Source organism: Priapulus caudatus, unplaced genomic scaffold (assembly GCF_000485595.1).
Source record: "Priapulus caudatus unplaced genomic scaffold, Priapulus_caudatus-5.0.1 Scaffold338, whole genome shotgun sequence".
NCBI classification, from domain to species: Eukaryota; Metazoa; Priapulida; class Priapulimorpha; order Priapulimorphida; family Priapulidae; genus Priapulus; species Priapulus caudatus.
Genome location: NW_014577399.1, coordinates 82,896 through 89,999, shown reverse-complemented (window position 1 = coordinate 89,999; position 7,104 = coordinate 82,896). Strand labels below are relative to the sequence as shown.

The 7,104-nt window shown below is 38.5% G+C and overlaps 1 protein-coding gene across 2 annotated transcripts in view; it reads right to left on the bottom strand.

Annotated features, from left to right (window-relative positions):
- Positions 1-7,104, bottom strand: part of LOC106809227 (F-box only protein 28-like) — a 12,148-nt gene that overhangs the window by 4,628 nt on the left and 416 nt on the right. The gene's annotated exons all lie outside the window — the stretch shown is intronic.

The window sequence follows — 7,104 nt, the reverse complement described above, 5'->3', positions numbered from 1 at the left end:
TGCGTCATTTTACTTGAGTAAAATTACTCACGTGTGTGCCGGGCTTTAAAGTTAAAGTGATTAGGCCTACATCACCGTAAATAGTAAAAGTTAAAAAAAACATTTCCACTTTTCCACAAATGCTTCACTTTTTACGGTTAAATTTCTGCATTATATTTCCTATTTTACTATATATTTTGTTCGATGTAAACATACACTCGTGACGCATACATAGCCCATAGCAAGCAATTAATGTCAGGAACACTAATATCAAATCGTCCAGGTTTTTTGGATTTTTAACTAGTTGAGAAACAATCTTATCAGGTAAGAATTGACGATACGTTTAGTCCCTTAGTCTCTTACTTTTAATGTAAAAAAATCAACAAAAAATTTTACAAATTTTACCATAGAAAATTCGTGACGTAGTCAATTTAATTGCTTGCTATGCCTATGGGCTATGTATGAGTCACGAGTGTATGTTTACATCGAACAAAATATATAGTAAAATAGGAAATATAATGCAGAATTTAACCGTAAAAGTGAAGGATCTTTGTGAAAAGTGAAATGTTTTTTTTAACTTTTACTATTTACGGTGACGTAGGCCTAATCACTTTAACTTTAAATCCCGGCACACACGTGAGTAATTTTACTCAAGTAAAATGACGCACGAGTCATTTTACTCACGTGTGCGGCGGATTTTCGTTGAGTAATTTGACGCATGCGTAATTTTACTCAATATCAAACGTGTTTTGATAATTTTCGACTGTCATGCATCATATTCTTACTCAACGTTGCTGCGCGCGCGTTTGTGATTTTTTTCCTTCGTTTAATCCAAGAGACATAAGGGCCTCTAAGTTGAGGCGCTGCATTGGTTGAGCTTGCTTTCGTCGCTACAATCGGACTGAAGCGACCCGTGTCGTCATATTGCCATAGCACATCCATAAATCCCACTAATATCTAATTAACCCTGAATAGCCGAAACGAGTACAAAGCACGACCGTCGTCTGCCGACAGCGTCACGGCTGATAGGTCGTTGGATCGCAGCACGGTCGCGGGTGTCATGGCGCCGTTCAAATTTCGTAGCGTTGATGTGTAATTAATTATAACAATTAAATTAGGTATCTGGTAACAAATACATGTGGGTATAGACGATTTGTTATACAGTAAGTACAGTTGTATGCAGTAAAATCCTAGAGTATACTATCCCTTTAACCTAGGAAAAAAATCACACGTGAAAAATTTACTCAACACTGGTACTCACAGCGCATGCGTTTAAATCATTGTGCGCCCAGTATTGGCTGCGCACAGTCACAGTTATCTGCATTACCACTTATTCCTTGAGTAATTTTACTCACGTTTGCGGCGGACGCTGAAAATATGACGCGTGAGTAAAATGACTCGTGCGTCATTTTACTTGAGTATAATTACTCACGTGTGCACCGGGCTTAAGTATTTACTATTATTATTACGCCCTAAATAGTACAAGGATAGAGAGCATGGTTGGTATTAGCCACAAGTTCCCTTCTCGCTTAACACTACGATGGCGAGAGGGTCACAAGTCGACGCAATAGAATATTGTTCGGCATGATGTGTGCTGCTATTAAACGTAAAATTATCTAACTTTTTATGATTCTTATCGCTTTTCTGTACTTCCACGCCTCGATTTATTATATGTGCGCTATCACTGAGCATGTATTTACGTGTCAGTGAGTAATTATTAGAATTGATTTAAGATGAAACTCTGAACAAACGCCGCCATTTTCCAATAGATATGCCATAATACGTAGCAAATGTTCGTGAATTTTCGCGTACAAAAAGAGACATAAGAACATCCAGAATGGCGTTTGTCAAACGTTCAAAAGTAAAGGCTGTTCGAAATTATCTTATTTTAACGTGTATTTTGAGGTAAATAGTAATTAAGAAGTGTAGCGATAGTTGCAACATGTAACAGGTGAGGTCAAATGTGATAATACGATTGTTTTATTTACGAAATTTTACGGAATTCGAAGTTTGTTTTCAAGCAACCAGGCATTTCGTATGGAAGGGTGTCAGGCTGCTCCGCCGTGTAACAGTCGGAGAGCCTGGTCGGTTTAGGTTGGTATGTAATTTTCGTTAATGTTGTGATTGTATAGTTGCTGAACAACAGGTAAATGTGTCCATAGCGCAGCAGGCCCTGGAATAAGCATCGAACAGGTATTAATTAAAAGAAGTGTCTACTGGCAACGTACGTCGCCGATTATTTTTCTCTTAAAGTCACGGTACTGACGGTACTGACGCCTGATTGGTTGAGCTTGTTTCTCGCGCGATATACATAGCACATCCAAAATTTTAATTTCACTATGTGGCAGCAGCGCAACGGTTAGAGCGCTTGCGCCAAGTATGAATGGTCGCCGGGATCGAATCCCATCCGTTTTCTAATTTTTTCCTGTTTCTGTATTTTTCTATCTTTATCTGTTTACATTTTTTTTCCAATATTAACGCAAATATCTTACATTGGTGCAAATACACTTTATGACGTCAGTATGCGGCGCAGTATGGGGGCGTCTAACCCTAACGCCTACCCCTAATTCAACCGCTAAACCCTAACAACTGTTATTGTTAGGGTTAGGGTTAGTTTAGGTCCTAGGGTTAGGGTTAGGGTTAGAATTAGGGTTTAGGTTAGGGTTAGGCCGCCCCCATACTGCGCCGCCATACTGGACGTCATTAAAGCGCGATGATTTGCACTCTTTCATTTATTATATTTACAACATTCTTAATAACAACCATAATTAATTTTACAACAATTAAAAATTAAATTTTATTAAATTTAATAGAGTTAAGGGTTAGGGTTATGGTTTAGGGTTAGGGTTAGGGTTAGGGTTAGGGTAGGGTTAGGGTTAGGTTTAGGGTTAGGGTTAGGTTATCGTATATATCGGATATATATAAATCGGTACCAAAAAGCACGGTAGTTATTATTCAGCCGATAGAATGCGGCTTGGCAATCATAACGTGACTTTAAGAGAAAAAAAATCGGCGACGGTACTGTTGCAGGAGCAACAGGCCTAATTTAAAATACTTCCACACTTGTTAACGGCGCTTACAAAACAATAACACAGTCTTTTTCACGTTAAAACTACAAGATTTCAAGCGCTATGCTCCACTCGTATACTTTGCCAAGCGTCTATGATGCAAATTTCTACAAAGTTGTCTGCCACAATTTACCACAAAATGACCAACTGCGTCGCTGTGACTATCGCCACCTGACGGTATATGTCATCGAGATACACAACACGACTAATTTTACTCTTTCTAATTGCTTTCTAGACGTCCACGAGGCATCTAACTTTGCGTGCATAATGCAAATTATGCACTGTAGTGTGAATTTGGGTGCGAAAGAAAAATGCCAAAAAAGGCATTTTCTAGAGATCGCGAAATAGGCAACGGTGAAACAATTTGCGGAGGCCTTACAAAATTTGAACGGCTCCATGACACCCGCGACCGTGCTGCCACCACTGAAAAAGTTGCGCATGCCAATTTATTTTGCACATTACAGGAACGAGGGCTAATCACAAAGGTGCAATTATATTTATACCTCAAATGCTATATTAACCGAACGATATTTATTCTCTAGCGCACCAAATTTATCCATAATATAACTGAAACTACTATGGTCGTTTTTATAAGATATTACAATTCCTATTGCTTTAAATGAATAAATTAAGAAACACCCTCGGTCTGTAGCCCTTTGGCTGAAAGTTGGTTTTTGCGAACTTATCAGATCGGTGCGCTTTGAGTGGCGCCACCATCGTCTGTAATCAAACTGTTAGTCGTTAGTTTCAAAACATATTTTTTTAATAATATTTCTAATGGTGATTTGAACATTGAAACTTTTTATGTAGCGGAATTTTTAACCTAAATTAACTGAAAATAACCCTAGCAACCTAGAGTAAACGATCCCTTTAATCAAGAACATTAGGGGCTAGTGAGCGCTTTGCCATTTGCTTGATACAAAATCACGTGCCCTTCAAGACTTTCTGTTTTATGGTGCATTGTGGACCCTACCCTAACCCTAACCTTATTAAAAAAATATATAAAAAATTGAATTTTTAATTTGCGTGTAAAATTAATCTGTTGTTATTAAAATTATTTGTAAAAAAAATGCGGATAAATGGATGTTAATGGATAAAATAGAAAAATTACAGAAACAAGAAATAATAAAAAACGGATGGGATTCGACCAACGATGTGCTATCAGCCGTGCACGCTGTCGGCAGACGACGGCGTGGCTTTGTACTCGTTTCGGCTATCTCAGGCGTTAATTGAGAATTAGTGGGATTTATTGGATGTGCTATGGCAATATGACGACCGGGGCGCTGCTGCAGCTCCACTTGGTAGCGACGAAACAAGCGTCAACCAATGCAGCGCCTCACTTAGGAGCCCTTATGTTCTTGGATTAAACAAGGGAAAAAAAATCACACGCGGCTGCGCAGCACTTGAGTTGAAGAATTGATGCATGAGTCGAAAAGATTATCAAAACACGTTTGATATTGCAGTAAAATTACGCATGCGTCAAAATTACTCAACGAAAATCGACCGCCACACGTGAAAGTAAAATGACTCCAGTGCGTCATTGTACTTGAAGTAAAAAATTACTCACGTGTGTGCGCGGATTTAAAGTTAAAGTGATTAGGCCTACTGTTTCACCCTGTAAATAGTATAAAAGCTTAAAAAAGAACATTTTCACTTTCACAAATGGTAAGTTGTGATTCTCTTCAACTTTTTTACGCGCTTTAAATTGGCTGCATTATATTTTCCTATTATACTATATATTTTGTTCGATGTAAACCATACACTCCGTGAACTCATTACATAGCCCATAGGCCATAGCAAGCAATTAAATTGACTACGTCACGAATTTTTCTATCGTAAATTTGCCTAAAATTTTTGTTGCATTTTTTTACCATTAAAAGTAAGAAGCTAATGGGACTAAAACGTGATCGTCAAGTTTCGTACCTGCGATTCCTAATAAGATTGTTTCTCAACGTTAGGTTTTTAAAAAGTTCCAAAAAACCTGACGACTTATGATATTTAGTGTCCTGACAATTTAAGTTCTTGCTATGCGGCTTATGTATGCCGTCACGAGCTGTCTTATGTTTCACATCAAACATAATAGTAAAATAAGAAGTATAATGCAGCAATTTAACCATAAAAAGTGGAACAGAATTACTTATTATTTTGGTGAAAAAGTGGAAATTTTTTTAAATTTTATTGCTTATTTACGAGGTGACGTAATTACTTTAATGTCAGGATCATAATATCACAATCGTCCAGGGGTTTTTAAATCCTTTAATTAATGTGAAAAAACAATCTTATCAAGGTAAGAATTTGAGCGATACATTATAGTCCCATTAGTACTTACTTTTCATGTAAAAAAATTGCAACAAAAATTTTCCAATTATACCCATCAGAAAAATTCGTGACGTAGTCAATTTAACCTTAATATAGCTATAAGTAGTAAGTCATTACCATGGCATTGCCATTGCCACCTGGGCATTGTCACAATGTCACGATTGTCGTTGACTCATTCCAAGGACGAAATAAGTCATTGCCATTGGTATCCATATGGTTTATTTATATATAATGCCTAAGTATATTATTACAAATCTATAAGAACTCCGTAATGATAACTAATTATTACGTATGATAAATGATGATTTCTATGTGTAGTAATTACTAGTATCAAATGCCCCGTACAGCAGGTTTAGCATTGCCCCTTGTTTAAATTAATCTTCAATTTCAAATGGTTATCGTCATATATTTATGCGATCTGCGTCTCTATAATCTCTGGTAGAGAAAGTTTGCTCACAGTTGTATACAGAATTTGTGGGTGAAATAGTTCAATATTTATCTTTTTACAAAATCTAGCTTTCCCACTCTCTTCGATGACTCTTACTCGGATCTAAGGAACACATCTCGCGAATCTTATGTCTACTACGAAAATAACAATAGTTATTGACTTCCTAAATTAAGGCAATACAGGTATTTTGCAGGTCATGTAACGTGTCTCGACAGGGAGCTGCCAGCGCCATCTCAATTAATGGCCTACAATAGAGCGGACAGACACCTACGCACAAGTGATGCCGCAAAGTCAAGATTGCAGTTGCCTCGCAGGAGAGTCAGAACGTCGAGAATCATCCACTCTGCTCGCGACAACATGTGGACATCCTTTTCGGCGATCGAGACGGCGACTGCTCTCTGCCTCGGCAATGACTTTTCATGAAATATGTTGAGATGAATCTCCTGCCTGGCTTTTATCCCCGCAAGGTTGGCTGTAGGAATAGCGGCAGTATTCTTACACTTACTGCTTTCAGTTTATTTTGGAATCAGTCATCAAATTCCATGAACTATATACATGTAAATTTGTTTTTAAGATAAATCCCTTATTATTTAAACTTTTATTACAGTTATTGACAATCGCGTCTAATTATCTTTGCCAAAAGCTGAATTTGAAGTTGCTTGATTTTGTCACCAGGTGGCAGCAGGTGACAAGAGCCTCAGAAATGCGAATTATTAGGCTGGTTTTGGTAGTGGCCTTTCAGTGCCTGGTTGCTGCGATGCGTTTCTCGTCAACGCTATTCTCTAACGTTAAGATGGAGTCGTCATAGTGATCTTAGCCATTAACGTAAGCCCCTTAACTTACGATCGCTTTCTGAGCGACGGCCCCACAGGTACTGCGCACGAGAATATTTTCGCATGCTCGGCTACTGGAAACGACGGAGAACCGCTAGAGAGCTCACGAGATTCTGCAGGAGCTCCGGATATCTCGTCGATGGCGATTAGGAATACTTCGACGAACACGGTCGTTCCGAGTTTGAAGCCAGAAGATTCAGGAGCGCAAGCGTTCCCCACTCCTTGAAGTACGACGACGTCTGTCGTTGCTCTAGCTGCCGCAGCGAGGGGGAGGCGGGAGATCTCGCTCTGGGCCGTGCACACCGCTGCGCTTACGCTCTTTCGCCGATAGCATAAGGGACGAGCTTCAACTTTATTCTTTCCAAAATAAAACATGTTTTGACACCAAATGTTTGAAGATTTTCAAATTAATATTCAGAGAGGATAAAATGCTTAATTAGTTGCTCTAGGTATACAG